General features: G+C 42.0%; 1 protein-coding gene across 1 annotated transcript in view; it reads left to right on the forward strand.

Moving 5' to 3' along the window:
- The first annotated feature begins 2,469 nt into the window (after positions 1 to 2,469).
- The window catches only part of pik3cb (phosphatidylinositol-4,5-bisphosphate 3-kinase, catalytic subunit beta), a 57,596-nt gene continuing 34,708 nt past the window's right edge, over positions 2,470 to 25,357 (forward strand). Inside the window, exons 1-2 of the mRNA XM_083913635.1 lie at positions 2,470 to 2,666; positions 17,531 to 17,610. The gene's annotated coding sequence lies outside the window, so the exon portion shown is untranslated. The remainder of the gene's footprint in view (positions 2,667 to 17,530; positions 17,611 to 25,357) is intronic.

Genomic DNA, 25,357 nt, shown 5'->3' on the forward strand with positions numbered 1-25,357 from the left:
GAGGTGAAACGTCTTCTTAGACAAATAACCAAGTCCAGTTGCTTTGGACTGAAATTGCTTTGGGGATAACGATGACCTGGACAGATGAGAATATTCACAGGCCTATGTGAGGAGACTTCCCCGCGTTAAATAAAAATGTGCCGCACAGTAAGTGACGCGTATTACGTAAATCAGTGGGGGTTGGTCTTCCTGCCCAGGTTGAGCTCACTGCCGAGGATGCTGCGTTTCATTGTACTCGGAAATCGGGAACTTCCAACTTCTGACGAGTAAAAGCGCAATGCAACGGAACATTTTGCCTAAAATGAGATGCAAAAGGACTGCAAAGACACTAAAGGACAACAAGTAGCCTAGACTCACAGTGTCAGGGGCCCTGACTCACAATATGCTGCTGAAAAAAACCCACCAAACATTCACAAAGATATGCTCAATGACCAAGGAAATACACAAAACGACTTCAAAGACACACGGAACAGTCACAAAGACATACACAATAACTACAAATAGATACAAAACAATCACAGAGACACAAAATGACTTTAAAATAGATGCAACACGGATACAAAGGGACACAAAACAACTTCAACTCTTTTGAGTTTGTTTTGTTTGCGTGTCCTTGTCAAACCCCAACACTTACCATGACAAAATCCTCCCTGTATAATTAAACAGGACTATAGTTTGAGATGCAACAACCCGTTTGAGCACCAGAGGGAAGCAAAGCTCATTCTTTTGGCCACTGTCAGACCCATGCTTTGAGCAGGGTTGCAGCCTACAGATCTCATACAGATACAAAGTTACCACTGTTGGGGCATAACCTCATACAGATGGGTTCGTGACTTGGTGGTAAGGTCAATGTTTCCTGATGGCTACATTTAAAACTATTTAACGACTAAAGAGATGTAGGATTATCATGTAGCCTATGGACCCACTTCCATTGGAAAGTTGTGTTCGCCTAAACTTCGGGCTTTTATAACTGAGGCGGCTGCAAAACATTGTGTTTCCGGGTGAAATCACTGCTCAGAAGTTTTCACCGGCGGAATGTGACTGAAGGAAGAATGCCGGCTGCCCTCAGTGCCTCAACCGGAGAACTGCACCGATCACCCGCAGGATGACACAGTCAAACCAGGAGAAAGACAGGAAACGTGGCCTTCACAATAAAAGCCTCGTTGGGTCACTTTGGAACAGCAGGCAAGGATTCACTCAAGTGTTTCCTTTTTATTTTAACTTTTTATAAAACAGTAGGCTGCTAATATGTGTAGTCTGTGTTATGTTATTGTGAATAACTATACTTGATTACATAATACTATTTATTAATGGTGTATTTACGTCAAAACATCCCATACCATAGATATTTGCAGATGTTTTCTCTATTCTGTACAGTTATGTTCATATTTTTGATTTGAGTAAAGTGAACAGACTACAGGCCAATCACTGTCGAGGAAACAGGTCCCAGGGTTGCCCTTTTTAAAGCCAGTGTTCACACGCTCCACAGGATAATGGTATGGCCGCCTTGCAGATGGTATTTTTTCTAACATACAGTAGATCATGCATCTGCATAGAGCTAGAGCCAGCAAAACAAATCCGTGTAAGGCAATATTTTGGATCTGTGTGCTGAAATTTAGTGCACAGTATTAAATGGGCAGTGAAATACAATACATTATGCTTTTGTAGTACACTCGTGCTAAATAAGATTACAAAAAATATGTATTGCTGGAGTTTGCAACGAAAACAATTCCCCCCAGGGATTATTAAAGTATTTCTGATTCTGAATAGTTTCTGAAAAGGCCTTATATACTGAGTTACATCCTGTTAATTTGCATAACGTCCCAGTGTTGTGCTCTCTGAATAACTATTTTAAGTGTTTGTAAGCTACTCAGTTGTACACCCAATCTGATTTTCTTGTGTTGACATTTCTGTAGTATTAAAATAAGCTCCCAACCCAGAGTCACTATTTCAGGGTCAATGAACCAACTCCAAACAATGTAATCTGATAACATGATATACTTTCACATCTTCATTTCACCGTGCGTTATTCCCATATAGAGTACAGCATGTTTATTTACACTGACTTATGTGTCCAAACTCTTTGGAATTAAAACAATGCAAATTTAACTGGAGTTCCCTTTGAATGAAATAGTGTCTCACTTTTAGGCAAGGCAACTTTATTTGTATAGCACTTTTCATACACAGGGCAGACTCAAAGTGCTTCACAGGACAACAGGTCATGAATTCAAATGCATTACAGAAAGACAAAGAGAATAAAAACATAGACAGTAATAAAAACAGTGCAAAGATTTAGCAGAAAGCTAAGGTGAACATAAAAGTTTCCAGTCTAGGTTTTTTTTTATTTTGAATACACTGAGCGGAGGTCCTGTTTTTCTGTAACTCCCTCGCACTTGACAGCGGTGGCGGAGGGAAACGCAGCAGCGGCGGCGGTGGTTCACTCTGTGAAACAAACAGGAAGCAGCACCGCGCTCCTGTCCACCTGCGAGAACTGCGCGTCCTCCAGCAGAGAGGCAGTCCGAGCGGCGGGAGGTCGTGTGTCACGCAGAGACTCTCCCTACGCGAAACTACTCTTCCGTGAAGACACAACAGCGATATTAACTTTCAGCTGTTCGCTCACCCGGTACATTATTCAACAACGACCTCACACCAGAGACTGACTAAAGGTAAGTCCGCACCACCGCCGGGACACATTTTTCAGTCGCGTACTTTTCACGCGCCGACCGAGGACCTCACGCCAAACTCCGGTCATTAATCTGCCGATTGAATGTCGCATTGCATCGGCTGGTCCTTTAAAATAAAACCATTTCCCTGCCTCGACATTTAACCAGCAAACTATAGTTTATCAGCAACTAGTTTCATGACGTGAACCTTGAATTGTTTTATCGGTTATTCCTATAATTCAGTGTGGATTTTAACGAGTTGTCACGGGCGGCGGTAACGACCACACTTTTTACGAGTTGCAGTTTTATGAATATGTAGAGTTGTCCCCGGGTAGTGTTGTGTTAGCCGAATACACCAGGACACCCTGTGGATTTGACTATAGTTAAAATAATGTTAAAAGAGTCGTTAGCTTCAGCTGCTAACCGAGACAAACATAAACTTGTTAGTTTTTTCAACGGGGTTTGTTCAGGTCCCCCTCCCCTACGCACAAGGACACAATGTAGCTCTCTGGGGTGGCTGTGTACCTCGACTGAAACCCTTGTATTGTCGCTGTATTGTTGGATTTTCCCATATTGTTATATTGTAACAGATTGACCACAATGGCAGAAGCTGTTTTTGAAGTTGTTTTAGTGAGCATCGTCACAGATCCTGGCCCCTAAACTTGGATTTTGCTGTATACAAATGGAAATCAAGTTATCATGTGCCCTCTTAAATGTTTGCATGTCACAGTTAGGTAGTCTGCATTCTCTTTAGGCCATTATTTATTTATAACTGTAGTGAGATCAGCATTTTCTCATTCTGATAGAGATCCTCTTCAGTGCCCCGGGTCCATGACAGGACAGAAAACACTGGAATATAAAAACTACAAGTAGTCTATCAGGGATCAGTGGATACACTTCTCTTAGTAGGGTCTCTGGCGACTACTGTGTCTGACAACAGTCCAATAAAGAGGATATGAAACTTGATTCATTTTGTCAGCTTTCCTGCCGTGTGCATGTTAAGCTTTTAGTTTGATTTCATTATAAGACCGAAGTCAACATAGACAACATAGGTATCGTTTAGCTGCTATGCTGAGGTCATGCAGTTCTCCTGATGCAGTGGTACTTAAACCGAGTCACAAATCAACATTTCTGAATTCATTTGAACTAGTTTGGGACCCTAAAAGTTGCATAAGGGACTGTTTTTTAAGTATTTGATTAATGAGGGACTTGTCAGGCTGCTTCTTTAGAACTGTTGTAAATTTGGTTTCAGGTTTTGGCATGTCTAACTCAGCCCTCTTTTCTCAGCAAACACATTGGATCAATGCCAACTGTTCTTATTATTACCTGTATGTGTGGAACTTGTGACTGGGGCTGATTTGGCTCACAATCCTAACACATCCTCAGGCTTTGTGTCCCTAAAAGGGTCCCCCCCCCCCCACAGAAATGGATTTATGAATCAGAGTTTGTGTTTAATCTGTGTCAGTGGAGACAGTCAGCAGGGCTGTGGTGATAATGTCGAGCAACATGAGGACAATGTAACAAATGCAGGTAGGCTGGCGTGTGTGTGTGTGTTCGTCTGCATGTGCGTGCACAGGTGCCCGCATGAGCACTTGTCTCTAAATAGCCTAAGGGTTGAGCATAATGGTGTTGTTGATCGTGGATATTTTGCTACACTGTTTCTCCACAGGCTCCCATGTGCAAGCAATGGTGCAAATAGATGAGCAGTACTGTTTTATGGAATATTGGTGACAGTATTTGCCTCGATATAGCACGTTCTGGTAACGGTCTGTATGTAATGACCACATGGTAAAAGCCTATTATTGTAGTATTTCTCACTTGAGTGAAACATGAACATAACGTGCATTGCGATAGAGCCCATATAAAGCAATATCTATAGGATATACATTTGTAAAGCATTTTGATGATGCATAGAGTATATAATCATATCGCCCAGCCAGGGTGAATATTAACATATATACCATGATATACTGTAAATGTACATTATTCACTATAATGACAAATTACTATACCAAGCTTAATATGTTCGGGGTGGCAATGGTGCAGCGATCTGTAGCAGGCTGAATAATTTATGTTATGTAAGACGCAATCTGACATTTCATGTTTGAGTGTTTATAAACCATACACACACACACACACACACACACACACACACACACACACACACACACACACACACACACACACACACACACACACACACACACACACACACACACACACACACACATAACCTTAAAGATGATCTGACAGTACTTATTTTCCACAGGGATCATCTTGCAGGCGTTTTAAAGGCATCTTGACAGCAGTTCACACATCTATCACCTGTGCTGTTGTCCCACACAGTTGATTACTCACACTTGGATGGAAGCTTGCAGAGTGAGAGATAATCACATTAGAGCCACACAGCATGTTACAAAAGGAGAGAAGAGTTTCCTAAGAGAATTACCCAATATTTGCTTTTTGCTTTTTAGTGTTGGCGTAGGACTACTACTTTTTGAGATATTGTTACCCAGCTGATATGTTATTTTGCTCAGGCAGTGGTCCTTGCTGCCCTCTTTGCTGGGCGGTGTCTGCTGTCAGGCCCCCTCTGAGGTAAAGTTAGAAAACACTGATAAGACTAACTGACGTCACTCCACAGACATCAGCCAACAATGCAGCTATTTACTCCAAGCCAGATTCAGTCCCAAAGCAGGCCTCTCCCGAGAAACCGGGTACAAATGAAAGCAGAATTCTAAATAAGTGCACCACAATTAAAAAAAAAAAAAGTTTTGCAACTGTGGTGACGTCCATGTCCTGCATCATCATCTTTACAAAGTGAGGTAATTTTCTGAGAAGGGCTTCTGTTTTGAACTGTTGTTTAGCATTGACCTACTTGAACGATACAGTGTTTTGAGGCAGAATTAACGGAGAGAAAGGGAAAAGGTGGCGTCTGAGATCAGCTGCACGGTGAAATGATGAGGTAAAGCTGAGAAACAGGAGGCCTATGGCGAATAAAGACTCCCTTTACGTAGAGCAGCGTGTTCAGCGTCGGTAATCGGAGCCGTTATCGTTGCGCTCAGAGAATATACTGTGCAGTCTGTCAGTATTTGGACGGAGATATAGTTTTCATAGCTTTGGCTCTTCTCCACCATGTTGGATTTCAAATGAAACAATGACTGTGAGGTGAAAATGCTGACTTAAGGGTGTTCGCATTCATACTCGTTGAACCTTGTGGGAAAGCTCTAAGTCAACACTTGAATCATCATCATTTCATTTCATATTAAATCCAACGTCGGAGCACTTTTCTTTTTTAATCCCCACAGACTGCACTGTATATAAAACTAGTAGTAAGAGAGAACGTTCAAGGTTTTAGTCCGTGTACAGGATAAGAAGAAAAACAAATTAGAAAAGGTGGGTTTTTGACGGGGACTAATTGCAGACAGGTTTTGTGTGCATCGACGGCAGGGTCCTTGACCAGCGTGTTTTTTTTCCCCGACAAGCCTGCTCCCTACCCTTTTTGAGTTTCTGTCCCACTGATTGCCTTCTGTGTACCGTACATTTTTTTTGCCGGAGCTCTGAAAGGCGTTATTATTGAACTGCAGAGAGGTTGAGCAGAGGAGCAGCATTAGAGAAAAATGGTGTTTTTAAATGTGTCGACACATTCACATGAAGCGTCTTCATGTTTTTTTGTGAAGTGACCCACTTCACAACTTGAATTGTATGTTCCATTATCAGTGTCTGTTTGGAGTGAAGCACCTGTGTGTATGTGTGTGTGTGTGTGTGTGATTTGCAACTGCTATTTGTACTATCCCATTATCTTCTTCTTTTCTCCCCTTTTTCCTGTACCTGGATCTCTCTGCCCCCTCACTCTCTCACACTCATTCACACTTCCTGCTGTAACCCTTTTCGAGTAATCACCCCACATGACAGTGAAAAGCTTGCGTAACATCCTCTCCTTTTCTGTGTGTGTACAAGCTGGCTTTCACAATTTATCTGCATGATAATAATGGTCTTGTTTTGAGCCCCAGTCTCCTCTTTTGCCACTGTTGACCAAGGCAAGGGGACATTTTAGTTATCAATTAAACTAAGTACAAACTGTACCTTACTGCTCGTTATAAAACTATACATAAACACGGGAATGTCCATAGTAAGAACTGCCTGACTCTGAGATGAGAGCAGCCTACTTGAATTCTTCACTGTGCTGCACAGCAGGCCGGGACCTGCCGAGGAATGCAGGGATGACAGCAGCAGAGGGATCGAGAGATGTAATGAACAGAAAGAGAAATGCCAGTGAAGGTAGAGTGAAATAAGAGAAAGAGAGAGATCTTAAATGAGGTGTTTGAAGCGATGTAAAGGAGTCTACACAGTAACATAATGGACTAATGGCTCCCTTTAAGTCCTTCTCAGTGATTCATTTGCCCACAGAGCAGAGACACATTACATTTTAAACCATATACTTTACTATAGACTATAATGGCGCTTTGACACCTGATAGTCCGTTTCTAGTCCACTTCCCTGGTGGGAGAGAGAATGACATAAAAGGGAGGGGAAAGCACCTCACTCATTGGTCAAATGTGTCTTGAGTGTGGGCGCAAAAACGTAGATCCTGAACTGCTCTCCGATTGGTCAGAATGCTGAGAAAGTTAACAGAGTGACAGCAGACAACGCACCCATCACAAGTAATGTCACAATGAGACAACTGCGGGGTTGATTTTGGCGTTGGTCCTCCGTTATTACATTCCAGGTTTTGACGATGACTCATGCTGGCATGTTGTGGTTGTACCGCGCAAGAGTTCATTTAGAAGCGGATCGAAACCATCTCTTCTACCAGGTCTCAGCCCGCTTATATGGTCCACTTCCGGTGCGCGCCGGGGTATGGTCGCCGCATTCCCACCTGCACAAACGAACCGTAGAAAATGAGGAATCGCACTCCTCTTCGATTCAACCGTGCTAAATAAGGCTGGTGGGAAAGCGCCCTAAAACAACTACTATAAGAAATGTGGTCAGAAACAGACTTAGCCATTAACTCTACAGTGTAAATGCCACAAATTAAGCATCCCTTCTGTCACCAATGGCAAGTTAACCATGTTGTCGTACAAGCAAACATGTACTTTCATTTTCTACTTCATGGCGAATGAAATTAAAAGAAATCCGACTCTCCTGTTACCAAATGGAAACACCATCAGGGGAGCTTCAGTCACTTAAACATGCAGGAAGTGCACTCTCCCTCAGCATGAGGGACTCCGACTTGTGTTGCTGTTGTGGCATCTTTTACATTCTAGAGGTGTACTCTCGGAGGTGGAGTGTTTACTGCAGATTTGGTCGATGAAAATATTCAAAAACAGTCGACAAGACGCACAAAAACTCTGAGGTCTATGGAAAGATTTGTGAACAAATCCACGCATCGTTATGACGTCATCAATGCGTGTGACGTATGGACAGCGAGAAGCATTTGCGCGAGGCCCAGGAAGTGTGAGTACAAACGGGCCTGGGGCGCGGGGGGAGAGGGAGGGGGGACAAGTACCCTAAAGCCCGGGGTGCGGCGCGCTGCGGAAGGACAGTGTGAGTGCGCCCTGACATTCTAGAGCTGTACTGGTCGACTAACACTCATGCGATCAAGCAGTGGATTTAATCGACAGATCTGTAAAACTGAGTTCCTCCACAAAGAACCCTTTAAAAACAACGCTTTAGATCTTGAGATGTACTCATGAGTATCTTGCAAAAAGAAGCAAAAAAAAGACTTATCGACTAAAGAAATCCACTTATACCAAAACAAACAATTATTTGACCTATTGATTACTTGACTAAGAGGGAGTAACCCTAGAAAATGTGGTCATAAACTGCACTGCAGTCTGCGGCTCTTCTGTCAGAAAGACAAACCCCAAACACAAACTATAAATAGGACTGTTGGGAAAACAATAGCATACATTTAATGTCTTCCTGCAATAAAAAGGTTGCCCAGCTGTCGACTCCCGGGGACATTGCTTGTGTGAAAACATGGGGGAAATCTAGGCTATCACTTGACTGGCTACATTTGATTTGAACATCTGTATCAAACGTACGACCCCCTTGTCAACAGAGTTTAAATGTATTTTTTTTTGGTTAGTAGAATTAAAACATTGTGAATCCTAACTGTTATAACCAAGCATCATTTTATACACATACTGTAATTTACAGGCTGTATATTTTCAGGCTCTACGGTACATTGGCAGCACATCTAATGAGAGGAGTATCCCATTTCATATTGCTATCTATAGCAGCGGGATGCTGATGATAACAGTGATTTTATCATATGAGATTATTTGGTTCAGTGTCATAAACTAAACTAAATTAAATTAATTCTGCTGCTGGTGGCATGAGCTATGACTGAATGGAAAATTACAATTTAAACACTCAACAGATGTTCCAAATAAAGTCTTAATGTTATTTTATACGGGTACAAATTTACATATTTAAATAAACACTGAAATGTGTCAGTCATATGTTAATCTGTACTTGAAGTACATGATGAAAAGAAGACGCCTTCTGGCTAATGATTTAACACTTTAGATAAGAGGAGAAAAAGTTTGAGGGATTCGTTCATCATTTAGATTATCCCTAACACATCAAACAAAAAAAGCGTGACGGTAAAAGAACCAGTTATCTGTGGTAGGACACCTGTGTCTGTTGTCTCGTCCTGCTGCAGCAGGTACAGTAGCTTTGCGCGGTAACCCCGGCTACTAGTTGCATATACAGCGTTGGGTTGTGCTGCCACCCTAGGGGCGCTCCAGCCTCCATTTTGTAACCTGAGAGGGTACAACCTCAGCTTCACATCTCCATGGCAACGCTTTCTCACGGCGCAGGTTCATGTCTACCACTGCCGATGACGCACGCACACCCTGTCCCACACACGTTCTATTGTTAGAACCCATTTTGATATCTTAACAGACATATAGTGTTACGGTTGTATGTCCGTGTTTCACATGTTCCTCCACCCACATATCCACACATCACTGAAACCTGCCTACACTTTGAATCATGTTGATGTGTCTGTTTAAAGACTGTGCAAGACGGCTGGTATGGGATACAGTACAGAGAGCATCTGTGATAATATTAAATGAATAACTGTCTGCTTTTAAATCGTCACAATCAATCAGACTTTATTTGAAATGTTTCACAAAGTGCTTCACAAAGTAAAGAAACCCCCACCCCTCATACATACAAAATATAAATGCAATATACAGTATACATATATATATATATAGATAGATAGATAGATGTATCTAACAGCTTTCATTAAAAACAGAAACTGAGGAAATGGGATTATTAATCTCGTCACTTTACTGTAAGGTCACCTTTCTGTGCGGAGTTTGCATGTTCTCCCCGTGTCTGCGTGGGTTTTCTCCGGGTACTCCGGTTTCCTCCCACAGTCCAAAAACATGCATGTGTTAGGTTAATTGATGAGTCTAAAATTGCCCGTAGGTGTGAATGGTTGTCTGTCTCTGTACGTCTCTATGTGCCCTGCGATAGACTGGCGTCCTGTCCAGGGTGTACCCCGCCTCACGCCCGATGTCAGCTGGGATCGGCTCCAGCACCCCCGCGACCCCGACCCCGGGATAAGCGGTTGAAGATGAATGAATGAATGAATGAATGATAATTAACAAAATATATATATATATATATGACAAAAAAACATACTAGAGTACATAAATATCAATGGGCAAAGAAAAACATAAACACAATTACAAACAATTACTTTAGTTTAGTTTAGATAGTTTATTTCGAATATGTGAAAAAACTAAATTATTATCATAAAGAACAGGAAAAGAAAGAAAAAACAGAGAAAAATAAATGTACAATAACAAAGTTGAACAAAGTAAACTGAAAAAATCTAAATTCTGTTAACATATCTGAAAAGGAGTGAGTGGGAAGAAGTGTATACTTATTTAATCCCACCCTTTTTTAATAAATATGACTGAAATAACACGTACTGAAATATGTTGCCTTCTATCTATATAGTAATAATAGCACTAATAATTAAAAGCTAGGCTAAAATGGTAAACTACAGCAAGTAATTAGATGAAGAAATAAATGAATCTTAACTATATGGAAACATTTGTGGAACTTTTACCACCATCCTCCGTCTATTTCTGGCTTATGAAGCGCAGAACGTGTTTTGAGAGCGCGATGACCACGTTTGCCTTGAACTGCGTCTAAATCGCAAAGGTGTGTCGCCCTACATTCATGCTGTCGTCATGATGTCATTGCGTCATTAAGTCTACACAAGTCTGGACAGTGTTAAGAGTTTATCTCGCTGTGTCAACCTCTCCCTCACTTCTGTTTTCCCTTCCTCTTGTAAAACTATAGACGTATGACTGATATCAGCCAACTACATCAGTGTGTCTGTGTTGTAATGACGGTGTGACAGCTTTGTCTTGGGTTTGTGTGTGTGTGTGTTTGTGCGCGTGTGTCTCTTGAGTGATCAGCAGTGCTATACCTCGGGCTGAACGGGACCTTTGCTCAGTCGGGCTGCCGGAAGGTAACTGATTTACAGCTCCTGAGGGGAATTTTAGAATACACACAAACACACACAAACAAACTCACACTCCACCCACCTAAGGGCAGTCTCACGAAAGCACCTAAATATAGAGATTGAAGCAATTGCTAAAGAAAGGGAGACAAGGGGAAGACGTGGGTAAAGGCCATGGGAAGACACAGACACACCACACAGATGCATTGATCGAAACTTAAAGTGTGTGTGTGTGTGTGTGTGTGTGTGTGTGTGTGTGTGTGTGTGTGTGTGTGTGTGTGTGTGTGTGTGTGTGTGTGTGTGTGTGTGTGTGTGTGTGTGTGTGTGTGTGTGTGTGTGTGTGTGTGTGTGTGTGTGTGTGTGTGTGTGTGTGTGTGTGTGTGTGTGTGTGTGTGTGTGTGTGTGTGTGTGTGTGTGTGTGTGTGTGTGTGTGTGTGTGTGTGTGTGTGTGTGTGTCGGTCATAAACTTCACACTGTGCTAATGAGTGGCTGTGTATTGTTTTTTGAAATAGGCCGACACTGCGCTCTTTTGTTTACGGTGAGGCCGTGATGACGCATGGTCAAACGTAACGGCCCTTCAGACCGCGCTCTGGGTCGGTGAGTGTGTGAAATGTGAGCACCGGTGCATTCCTCGTGCATTCCTTTCGCATGTTTTGAGCTCATTACCGAGACTTAAAACTTACTCGAGATCCGTGACTGCGAACATATTTCTCAATTATTATTTTTTTGTATTTGACCAAAGTAGTTTATTCCATTTCATAAACCGGTTTTCCTTTCATTGTGTCCACTACATCTCCCATGTTGTATTTGCGAGTGTTTAGGTCCCGGGGTTATGCCATTATGAGGTACAGCAGCAGTCTCAGGGCAGGGAGTGCCCTTCAGGGGATTTGGTTTGTTTTGCAAGCCCTTGGGGCCAGACAAACCCAGCTGTTTATAATAGGAGCTCTCAGCTGCCCTTTACGCCCTGAAGGCTGTAATACAATGAAGAATATGTATGAGATTGGTAAGACGACTGACCCCCGTGACCAGTGCTATGAGAATTAGAGGGCATACTGGCAGACAAGGTGAGGGAGAGTGAGAGACTTTTTAGGGTTGTGCATTCCTCACATTCCTGCACTAGAGGATGGGTGGAGGGGAGGAAGGGTGTGTGTGTGTGTAGCCAGGGAAAGTCACATTAAAGTTTGATTCTCACTGTGGTGTTTGTACAATGATGCGAGTGACAACAATTTTGGGGGAGGCTCTGAGAAAACCGTGTGCTCTAGCCTATTTCACAGCACATAGCACTCAAAGCCAATGTCACTATCTACTACTATGTGCGTTGTGGTGTAAATTGTGTTCCTAGTGCTATTATCCTTCAGAAATAACCTCAATTTGGTGAATTAGTCGTGTACAACTTGGCGCAGTGGTCATCCTCTCCTGTCTAGACTCTAAAAATGTAATGGAAGTTTGTCACTCATAGCAGAAGTGCCTTGCGTTATGAGATGCCCTTGGAAACTCACACTGACGCCATAAATACTTATAAGTTCTCACAGATTGTCTTCTCTTGTGTTGATCTGTCTGATTTTCTCTTTTTGGTCTTGAAATGAAATGACTGATTTAACCCTCCTGTTATCCTAAGGGTCAGTTTGACCCCATTTAATGTTTAACATCTCTAAATAATGACATCTTTTTTTGTTTTTTTGCTTTATATTCATGACTTTTCCTAATTTTATGGGGACAACTCATAAAAAAACTAAAATTGGCATGATTATACATACATACATATACATGTACTTGTCTCACCGGTGTTCCTTCGGGTCAATTTGATAATCTGGATGATTTAATCATTATTATCATTGTCTATTTTACACTTCAAATATTATATGAGGTCAGATTCATGCTGCTGTCCTTGATAACGGACGTTACTTTCATTCCAGATGTTACAAATAACACAAAATAGCACTTAAAATAACAGACTTACTTTAAAACACACACACAGAAATCCCTCCATGCAATTTAAGATCAGTGATATTTTTCATTTTGTTAAATAAATACAAAAAAAACCCGACTTAACTTGAGTAACAAATTGATTATGATCATTTTCGAGATGTTTAAAATGCTACGGTCAAATTGACCCCTAGAATAAATGGTGTTAGTGAAATTTGAGGGCAACTGGAGGGTTAAAGAAGCTTCAATCAACCTTTCTTTGTAGGTAAACCACAAACACTGACTTTACATCCACTAAAACACCAAATTAAGAAGATCAAAGATGCCTAAAAGCCATAGAAACTTTATCTTTTCCCCCCCAATTGTAGCGTTTTCAGTTGCAGGTTTATAACAGGCATGTGTAGGAATAATAATCTCATAGAGCAAATATATGAATGCAAGTTAAACTGCAGCAGACCTTTTCATTATTCAGGCTTTTACTACCTATTTATTTCACGTGTTCTTGTCCGTGATTGGGAAAAAACAGCTTACAGAGAAGGATTCTGTAGTTGGCCATTTGGATTTCATTACTCCTGGCAAACTAACAAAAGTAATGCTGAGCAATAAACCAAAACTTCTGGCTTTGAAGAAATCCAATCCATTCCATTTCTATTATTAAATCACAGATTATTTTTGGCATCAACCCAAAAACCCAGGGATGTTAGAGGGCAGTTGTTTCCCCTAGAACACACACTACAGTCAATCTTCTGTCTGGCTTGCTCTCTGTGTCTCCTGAAATCACTAACACACACACTAACACACACACTAACACACACACTAACACACACACTAACACACACACACACACACACACACACTGTGGGTCATGTGATGCTTTGAGCTGAATCCAGTCTGAGTTAAACATTGACTGTCTCTGGCCTGAGATTTTATCATTGTGTTAAATAGGGCACTTCCTGGAACTGCCATCCCACATGCGGTTTTACTGTAGTTGTACTACTTACAATAATTTTCATCACCCTTTTTTTGGGGGGGGGGCACGCCGGGCTCTCGCCTCTTTCTATGAATTCATATCCAAACCCGTTGTGAGGGTTTCAAACATCTCCGACTCGCCGTAGTTATATTTTCGTGTGGAGCTCTCTGTGTCACACTCCGGTAAACAAGATAGAACATCTTAACCACTGGGGAAAAACAGGAAGTCTAAGCGGCCTCAATCAGAGTGTGTGCATTGCGTGTCGCCAACATGCATGGCGTCACTCTGTGTGTTTTTGCCCACAGTGTATTTGTTTACCATATCGCATCAGTTCACATCTCGGTTTCCATAGTTGGAGCTCTTTGAACTGTAGGCAGACGGTGGTGATGGGGAGGCCCTATTTGTCTGCACGTAGAGAGGTCGTGTCCTTTGGTTTTTAAACTTTGATATTTGGACTTTAATTTTATTAATTGAGACTTTTGAGAAGCACACACACCGATATAAGAATGAGAGGACAACGACTTCGGCTTCACTGCTACCTACAAAACAATTAAGCCTCGTGTGCAAGTTTAAATGCGTTGCTGCTACGAGCGGAGCTGTGTGCTGTTTATTTTGGTTTATTTTGGTTTATTTTTGTTTATTTTGGTTTCAACTCGCTGCCAGAGAATTAGAAATTATTAGAAAACTCCAAACAATTCTTTCTCTATAGCTAGGAGGGTATTTGGAAAGCACAGACCTCCAATCTGATCCCAAATGTAATGACATCTTTCTGGGCCAATGCTACACCCGTCCACCAAGTTTCATAGAAATGGGGTCAGTAGTTTTTTTTTTCTGTAATGTTGCTGACAAACAAACCACAGGCGGCACTGAAAACATGACCTCCTTGGCGACGTAATAATCCCGGTATTATGGCTGCGTATTATGGCTCCATTATCTTCTTTATCGATCGAGCTGATGGTTATTTTCTTGATTAATCTCACACCACCGATCCAAAGCGTTTCAATTTTCTGTCATACAACAAGAAAACGGCACATCTTTCACATTTGAGACACTTCAGTTGTTTTTGTTTGACAATAAATAGCTGATCAAAATGGGTGGAAATTCATTTTCTTATGATCAGGTTCTGGATTCATCAATTAGTAATTTCAGATCTGTTGTTATTATACTCAGGGGTAAAACAAAGGTCAAAGTTGAACCTGTTTCATGGGTTTCACCTTGAGCTACTTTCATCTATACAAGGAATATTAAGTGAACTATTAAAATCGAGGAACATATACACATTGACAGGCAAATAACTAAACAAATCATTTATTTACCTAATTAAGGGCGCACTCGCACTGTCCGTCCGTACCGTGCCCCGTGCTTTAGGGTACTTGTCCACCCCCCCTCTCCCCCTGTGGGCCAGGCCCATTGTATTTACACTCCATGAGCCTCGCACGAATGCTTCTTGCTGTCCATACGTCATCACGCTGTAACACGTCACACGCATTGATTGACGTCATCACGATGCGCCTCTTTTCCAAATCTTTTCCATAGACCTCTGAGTTTTTGTGCGTCTTGTCGACTGTTTTTGAATATTTTCATCGACCAAATCTGCAGTAAACACTCCACCTCCGCATCACACCAACGTGAACCTTTCACCGCCATTGTTTTAAATGTTCCTGCATGGTACCTCCGTTTTTTTTTCTATGTCCAAACAGGCGCACATAAAATGACAATCTGCTGTAGGCCTCGCGCTTGTGCTTGTACACGTTTCCCAAACAGGCCGTGGCCGTCAAGCGGGCCGCACTCACACTGGTCAAACATACTAGGCTTTAGCCGTGAAACGTGCTTGGGCACGGTACGGATGGACAGTGTGAGTGCGCCCCTAGTTTGCTCTGGTTGAAGTTATTTCTAATACATTAACCATAAATTCTGCCAGATGCTCATTTTAGTCTGAAGGGGAAGACTTTTATGAAAGGACTATGAAAGAACATTGTAGCTGTGACTCATGTAGTAGTGATTGAAGTTTATTTTTCACAATGGACGCCTTTTGCTACCACTCCAACTGAAAAACGCTGTCTTTACTTTCCAACCAGGCTACAGTGATTATGTGAATATGAGTGGTTGTTACATGCAACACTTTGTTTGTTTGCTTGTTGGGAACTGCAAAACATGACTCATACATTGTTGTTTTCCACGCATGGTGTTCAAATTAGGTTGTTTAGATACATCTGCTTGTTGTTTCAGAGTTTTACTGTTTTTAGCTTTCAAGAATAAAAAAAAAATGCCTAGCAGATGAATATTCTTGTAGAGGCAACATGCTTTCTCAGGGATTTCTAAATTAATCTCCACAATGACCCTGTGGGGAAGGGAAATGATTAGGTATCACAGAAAAGAAGGAGGCAGAGGGAATAGAAAAGAAGGGCGGGGTCAGAAGGGTCACTCTGCACTTTCTCACATCATGTGATGCAGACTTGTGTTGTTCTTTTTAAATTCCCCTAAATGTTAAATCTAGGGGTGACCCCGTATAGCCGACCATTCGACGATTCGCTCCGAGGAGCCTGATTCGTCTGCCAATCTCATAGTCGGATCGCCACAAAGTGCGCAAAATGGGGTTATTAACCAATGGATTATTCCATTCTGGCTCTGGCAATGTCTGATTTTAGATATAGAGACTTGGTTTCTCCCAATAAACCATGATAATTAGCCTATTTGGGTGTAAATATAAGCCTATTTATAAATACTGTTGCAAAAAATGTGAAAATAACTTGTGCTTTTAATCGACCTCCTTAGTGTGCAGGATTAACCCCCTTCCCCTCGTGGACTAAGTTGTAACATCCAGGCTCCGGCACAGTCAGAACTCATCTTGGCTGGGCTTTAAATACAGTATATCAGGGCGGTAGAAATACAAGTCTGCTACTGTTTAATCATCAGCATCATTTCACTTGAATATTTGCCCATTTGTTGTTTTTCATTATAGACGTTCAATCCGACACAGTACTGTGAAAGTGAAACTACAGTTCTAAATATACCGTCAGCTATTGTCAAAGAAAGATACAAACAATACACATTTATGCTATAACAACAAATATTTTTAACAAGATACTCCTATCAGAAATCAGAACTCACATGTAACCCTCTGCCTGACACACGTGACCGTGCAGCGCTGGACTCGCATGCACCCGCCGCTGTCTGCTTCATGTCTATGGCTCGCCACCCCGGATCAGAGGGTTTTTCACGAGCAAAAAATACCCAAAAATTTGATTTGATTTGACGATTAGCCGACTCTAAGCAAGACGTGACGAATTAGATCAGAGTATGAAAATTTTTAGTCGGGGATGACCCTAGGTAAATCATACACTTTTCACCATTTCCCATTCATTTGTTGCCTTATACGTATTCTTTAACTGTTATACCCTCAGTTTATGTATGAACGCAAAATCAAAGGAACCGCTCCCCCCTCCCCTTAACGCTGTACTCTCTCCTGTCGTCCATCAGATGCAGTGTCCCAGCCGCTACCCAGACGCCCCCAGCAAGCAGCAGAAGCACAGGAAATAAGACACTTAAGGAAACAGCAGGTAAAGCGTAATGTGTTTGTGTGCGTGTGTGTGTGTCTGTGAATGTGCGGAGTGCTGACTTGGCTGGAATCTAGGAGAGTAGGCCTCGTCCTGACAGGCGGAGAATGCGTGGAAGTCCGCCAGCGTGCTTCACTTTTATGTCAGGATACCTCAATGCACTCTCACTGCATCATTTTTTTAATGTATCCTCCTAACTGACTGAATTACTGTGGGACTTGTCTGTACAGAACAAAATAATGGGTCCTTTGTTGTTGTTGTTTTTCATGTCACTATAGCTAGGCGTGGTGTGAAAGTTATCATCTTATTGCTTGTACCTCTCTTGGCTCCAGTTCTTTCCAGTGAGCTGGTGAACAGGACGTTTTTTTTTTAGAGCAGATGTGGCGATTGGATGAACGGCAAATGTAAAATTAACCATGCAAGTACTTAACGTTGGCACTCTCAGTACTACTGACCCAATTTGTCGCTCCAGCCCTGGTTGTCACAAGTGGAGTGGGTGAGCCTGCAGCTCATCAAGTGCAGAATAGTTTGCACTTGCATAGCATAGTAGAGCTAAAACAAATAGTCAGTTCAGCCCTCTCTTAGTAGATTAGTGTCTTAGAGTATTAGTCGTTATTGTTGGGCTTTTCTCCTGCTTAATGGCTTATTTTCTAGAAACTTATGAGCCCATCTCTGGTGTGAGTCGACTTTTTCAGCTAAAGTCGACTCACTTTAGCTGAGTTTTTTCAGCTAAAGCCTTGTGCGTTTGAGCAGTGTGACTGCACCCGCTCCACGCATAACTGTGGACAGCAGGCCGTCCATGGCCCGCCTGAGAGAGGTGGGCTTTTGTAGAGCCCCAGCACGAGGCCTACGGCGGTTCTGACGTCCTTTATGTGGGCCTGTTCGGACATAGAAAATAGAAGGAGGGACCATGCGTGGGCATTTAACAACAACAACAATGGCGGCGAAAGGTTCGCGGAGGTGGAGTGTTCACTGCAGATTGGGGACAAGTACCCTAAAGCCCGGAGCGTGGTGCAGAAGGACAGTGAGAGTGCGCCCTAAGTATTTATTTGATCACAGGACAGCCCAATGATTGACGGAATTGTTGGTCTTTTTTTTTTTTACTCTTCTGTGACAATAAACTGAATACCTTTTCAACTTGGAACTGTTGTCGGATAAAACAACCATCTTTTGTAAGTTGCGATGGCGATTTTTCATTATTTGCTGACACTTTATATGATTGGTAAATTGAACGATTAGTTAAATTCATCAACAGATTAATTAATAGTGAAAATAGTCGTTTTGCAGCCCTGATCGAAACACACCGGGACAGATATCCGACTCTGATTGTCTGTTTTATTTCCTGCCGATCTTCACCGCAATGGCATGCGTGCCAGCTGCAGGAACTCTTCGTCTTTACTACCTCCTCCTCCTCAATTATTTACAGCAGTGCAGGTGCAGCTTTGACATCTAGGAGCATAAAAAAACACATTTCCTGCCGTCAATCAGCTCCGGTGGCCAATAACCGCCAATAATCAGCAGAGAGGCCTCCCACCTGCGCTCTCTGTTTGTCTTCCTCCTTCCGTCACTCCTACTCAGATGTGGAAAAATGGCCTGATCCAATTATTGTGCCATGTTCTGTCTCCGGCAATCTTCCCACCGACACTGTTGTATATCACCCACGAGAAGAAGACGTTTTAATAGCACTGTAAGATCATCACATAGCTTCTCATAAGACAAATGAGGAATGTCTGTGCTGACTGATTTTTTTTCCCCCTAGAAATTAAGTCTTGAGTTTTCTCTCTTAATTTTGATATTACCGTGCAGCAGTGTGTTGAAACTCTTTGACTCCCACAATCCTAGGAAGCCCTGCCCTTGGGCTCATTCTTTGGAGTGTGTTTGGGTGGCATTATCCTTCATGGCACTGACCTTGCTACCCCGAGGTATTACAGAGGTTGTTTATAATTAGATTAGCCTGTGTCAGCTGGACAATAGAACATATACTGCTACAGTTAACTCGTTTTAGACAGAGCGTAAAAAAAGAAAGAGGTAGTTTACGTGCATACTACAAAACTGTTTCGGTTTGCTGTGTAATGAGATGTTTGTGTATTTGATTCTTGTGGATAGCTTTGCCTCGTGTGCGCAGTATTAATAGTTAAACAGAAAAGGATGCTGCGGCAGGGCGGTGCATGTTGAGTCTAGCTGCCTAGACAGATGGATGGATGAATAAACCGGAGAGGCGGACATCAGCGTGTCATTAACCGCAGCTAAGTGTTCCCAGCAACCCAGTCACCTTTATAGCGAGATGACAGCCGGAGCCAAGCAACATCTCCCGTTTCCAGTCTTGTGTCACTGTGCCAATGTGTGTCCCTTTGTCTACGGGGGAGATAAATGATAGTTTGGCACGACGCTGAGACCAATACTGAAAAATCCGCAGCATGTGTGGGAGCCATCCCTGCTACATTCACGACAGCCCAGTGTTATTTTTGGCTTTGTACTGTTCCACAATCTAATCAGCAGTTGTGGTCCCGTGGAGGCTGCGGGTGACATGCTGGGATTTTTTTATTTGAATCAATTCCCACTTTTAAAGAATCTCATTGAAGTGAGTTGTGCATCCGGCAGTGCCCTCAAACGACCCCAATCAGCTCCGTTGTCCTGTTGTGAACTTGTTTTTCCACATGCTTCTAACAGACTCCTTCATTGTGGTTGTAAATGACGGTACCGCTGCCTCTATACAGATTTTGAAAACCTCTGTATTAGACCAATCAATTAGAAAATAGAGCTTTGACGAATGATTATTTTTTATTATCCATTAATCCGATGATTATTTTCTTGATTAATCGATGAATGGGTTTGTAAAATACTAGAAAATATTGAAAAATGTCCATCCCAGTTTCTCTAAATCCAAAGAGATGTCTTTAAACATCCTGATTTGTCCGTCCAAAACCCTAAGATATTCAGGTTATTTGCTATAAATGAAGAAAAGCAGGAAATCTCCATAGTTGAGAGACTGAAAAAAAGCATATTCTGCCATCTTTGCATGAAAAATGACTTAGGTTAATCGATCGATCAAAGTATTTTTTCCAAATCTTCTACGATGTAGTTGGAGTTTTGGATCGTTTGGACAAAAGAAGCTGTTACAAGATGTCACTTTGGGTTTTCGGATGTTGTGTTGATCACTTTCTTACTAATATCTGACATTTTGTGGATCAATGGATAAATATATCAACAAAATAATCTGTAGTTGCAGCTGTAGTCGTAAACATTTACTATATTATTCGGCTTTTTCAGTGTTTGCAGCATCTTTTGATATCATCGGATTGAGCTGCTGAGTGATAAGTGAAGACGTTGACGTACTCATAAGCTGTTGACTGTTGTCTTCAATGGAAAATAAATTGACCTCAAGAAAGGAAAAACATGTCCACGTGTTCACCCCTAATGATAGCCGATCATTGTTTCCTCTTAGTCAGAGTTTCCAAGGAGAGCTTCCTCTGTTCTTTAAAAAAAGAAGCCTCTTGTGTCAAATGGAACAAAAGCTAATCCTCATGTCATGCTCACGGAGCAGCTGTTAGTACACGGTCCTACTCGACATCAAAACAAGCCGAACCACATGCCGGCCACATACACTCAAGCTGCACATCGTCTGTGACCGTTGGATGCTGAGGCGAAGGAGGGTGGAACTCGGCCCCCACTGCTCCAGATATTTCTTTTAAAGAGAAGAAACAAGGAAGTAGCCCATAATATAGTATTAAAATAGATCTTCTCTTTTTGTTTTGATGACATTAAGTGTATTTATAGGAGAGTATGTTTGATTTTTGGTTAAAAAAATAAACAACTTGCATTTTATTAATTGCCCAGAGCAGAAAAAATAGAAGATATTAGTAGTGGTGTGCGTGGATTAGGGATGGGAATCATCATTACATTACAAACCAGCAGAGCACGTTTTTAAGTCAGTGTGGTAGCTTCAAATAAGCCGATCCATAGAGTGCTACATATAAGTGTTTATTTTATTTTATTTTAATCATCTTCTTAGCCAACGTGCAGTCGAAAGAGATGTGTCTTTTGCCTGCTGCGGAAGAAGCGTAGATTTTCTGCCCTCCGAATGTCAATGGGGAGCTCGTTCATCCATTTGGGAGCCAGGACATCAGGACTGTAGTACTTGAGTTCAGGCTTGGTTTTGAGTCCAGGCTCGAGTCCACTTTTCCTAAGTCTTGCACTTGTTTCTGTCTCCTGCCTTGTCGGACTCTGCGTTGTCTTGGACTTGGCTATCGAGAACTGGTCAAGTTGTTCCGGCTGCTGCTTCAGGATTAGTTGTACAGAAGTCGCCTAAATTGTCTGCATTGATTAGTTTGATGTTAAGATCGACTAATCTTGTTTAAAGATCCATTCTGTCTCCATGGTAACTATATTAGCATTGAAAATCACACACCTTTTTTGTTATTATGGTCTTGAACGAGACTCGGTTTGCTCTGGACGCTGCTTGCCAGGCGAAACAATGAGAGATGAAACAATGTACAACAAAGTGCATAGAGTTATAGCTTCATACCTCTTAAACACACACAGAGTGACTGCAACTTCTTCATGTCCCTGTGTCATAATCCCAATGTAAAATGACTTGCATATAATATATATCTATACTGTATATAGTTTAGAAAACAGAAAAAATGAATAAATGAATGCATTTCTAGCATTAATGACATCAATATTCGCCACCAGTGTCTCGATAATCGCAAGAGGAAGTGATCCGATATACTGCTGTATCGGTATTTTGTCCCACCACCTGTGTGCGTACGCCCGTGCATTTTCATTTCCTGTTTCACAGAATCAGATTGGCAAGGCAAACTTTGCCTTTGTGGGATTATTGTATTTCCTGCAAGGCTTCCTCGTGCCTGCAGTGTTTGTGTGCAAGCTTGCTTTGAATAATGATACATGGTTGTGATAAGAGTTTGCATAGCCCGTGGCTTTTTAGTAACGGTACGGTCAACATCAGCTATGTGAGCGTGCTTCGCTTGCAGGCCTGTCAGAAAGGTTGGTGTGTGTGTGTGTGTGTGTGTATATATACTGTTTAATCAGTAGTGCTTTGACTAAAAAAGCAGCTAATTTGCATGTGCCGAGGCGTTTGCCCTTGTGGCCGTGTGTGTAAAGATACCAAAGGTGTAAGTAAGCCGCCTAAAGCTACAGATCTCACTCTGCAAAAACACATTAAATCATGTGAGTTTGGTTGTTTATTGTTTGTTTGTTGGGGGGGCACTGTGACCAGCACCATGTGACCCTGTTGCCCCCTCAAGCCTGTGTGTTTTTTTTTTCTGGAGCTCAGTGTGTGTATCGGTCTGTGAGACCACGCTGGTGGGGCTTTGTGTGTGTGTATGTGTGTGTATGTGTGTGTCTGAGAGAGAAATGTTGTGAGGGTTAAGGGGGGCAAGGGCAAAACAAGGGCAGTGTTTGTGCAGGGCACGGGACTGTCCTCACTGGCACGCACGTACACACACAAACACACACTTGCCAAAAACAGAGGCCTATTGTGGACAACCAGCCAGTCCGGTCCACGCACTACAGTCACACATTGTATCACGCTTTGCTTCTCCGTCTCCCTTCTTTTCTCTTATCTTTCTCTCTCTTTATCCGTCACAAATGATGTCTGTTTTTCTTCCCCTCTGTCACTTCCCTCCGGGCTGTTTTCAACTTTTTATTCTTGTTTCGCTTCAATCATGACCTCACATTTTGCACTTCACCTGTGTGTTAAGATCATCGGTTTCTCATTTGCTTCCCTTGTTCCCTTCTAGAAAGGGGCTTTTTATCCCCTAATCCCCCTTTCTTCAATCATCTTGCTTCGTCCTCTCATCCCCTCTTTCCTTCTCATCTCTGAGGGAGGTGTGAAAAGTCTGCCGGTTGAGTCATGGAGAGATGCATGCTAGCGCTGCGTATATATTTGTCTCTGTGTGTAGCCTGCGTGCTTCTCCTCACTTGTCTTGTGTAAAGGGAACATCACACTTGCCCCCCAACCCCACACACACACACACACACACACACACACACACACACACACACACACTCACACCCCCAACTCTCTCACCCTCTTCCTCACAGAGATGGAGGCTAATAAACAGAACTCATAATCCGCCTTTATTATGCAGACAGTCTGCATAGCAATTAACATCCACATCATATCGAGTTACTCTTGAATCATCAACAATATGATTACCACTTGTTAATGCTAATCATTGTACTTGCACCTTGCATTGTGCAATATTTTACTGTCAACTAATTGATATTCTTTACAACAAATGAGGCACATTACCATAATAACTAATGCAACAGTATTGTTATTGTCTCATATGTGTAGTGTATGGTCATACACTACTCTTTTGCTCCCTCTAGTCCTAGCCCTGTCCTCACCTTACTTTGCATCCCACAGGTAACAAACACTCACTGCTCCCAAAATGTTCCCTGGCAACATTGAGGCATAATTTCACTACTTTGTGGGAGTTCAGCATCTGCCTGTTGACACTTGATTGATGCATTATGTATGATTCGTGCTATACAAACGGACTTGCCTTGCCTACGGGTAAGTTCCCCACTAGTCTTTTTTTATCATTTTTTTTTACAAAATGACTTATTTCCAAGAAAATTATGAGCACCTAGGATCCAACTGATGTGGGTTTTTTCGATAACGATTTTCGGCGGGAAATTCAGCTGGAATTAAAATAGATCTTTCCCACGTGGCTTGTGTACCGATTTTGCACCGATACGACTCTGCAAAGGTACTCGGAAGACTGCTTTCCTAAACCAATAACTTTATTTAACAATATTCTTTTATCATTATGCATACAATGCTTTTTTTTCATGATAGAATAAATAAAAGCAATATAAATAGCGACATGATGTTCAATATCAATTGTGACCATTTAAATAAATGAAATGACGAAATAGTACTGCATGTTCAGTATCAGCCAATTGCTGACCGTCTAATTAAAGAATACATACAAAATAAAAATAAACAGCTATATAATAGAAGAACACACAGGGACTCAAACCTGCGACCCTCCTGTTCCCAGCCAAGTCACCTATGTACTGAGCTACTGTTCTGTAAAAAAGTTTGTTTTCATATTGGCACATATTCGAAGATACATACGCTGATACTGATATGTCTGTGATAGGCCAATATCAGCCAACCAAAATGTCTGTCTGCCTCTATTGCGCACACATTTACAGTTTGCATACATGCACAGAGAGTCCTCTACAAGTGTATATTAACAGCTGCAGTGCGCACACACACACAGACACTGCATCTTTATTGTCATTAGTGAGTTTTGTTTGTGGGATTATGCATTGCTCTAAAAGCAATCTGCGGTGTGCATGGAAAAGGATCTGTTTCCGTTGCTCTTCCCCTTCTTATCCCCCTCAGTCTGTCTCGCTCCAACCCTCCTCCACTCAGCTGATGGCTGCACGAACCGAGTGACCTGGCCTGCTGATGCACATGCACAAATAGATGGCAAGGAGTGCACATTAGACCGCCCTAATGTCATTCAAACCTGATATAGTAACAACGTAGACCTGCACTGTCACAATCTATCTGTGCAGCGTCTCATTACAATGTCACGGATAGAGGTGCTTTGATGTGTTGGTCCACAGCGGTCTCAAGAGATCGGTGCTGATACGTGATCTTTTTTTCCTGCCTGTGATGTAACAATTCCCATGATATGATTATTAGTGTCACAGTGGATTAGTGGTCACGTAACAAATGTGACTTTGGTTGCAGGTGACTTGTAAT

The sequence above is a fragment of the Echiichthys vipera genome (genome assembly GCF_963691815.1).
Source record: "Echiichthys vipera genome assembly, chromosome: 5".
Classification (NCBI taxonomy): domain Eukaryota; kingdom Metazoa; phylum Chordata; class Actinopteri; order Perciformes; family Trachinidae; genus Echiichthys; species Echiichthys vipera.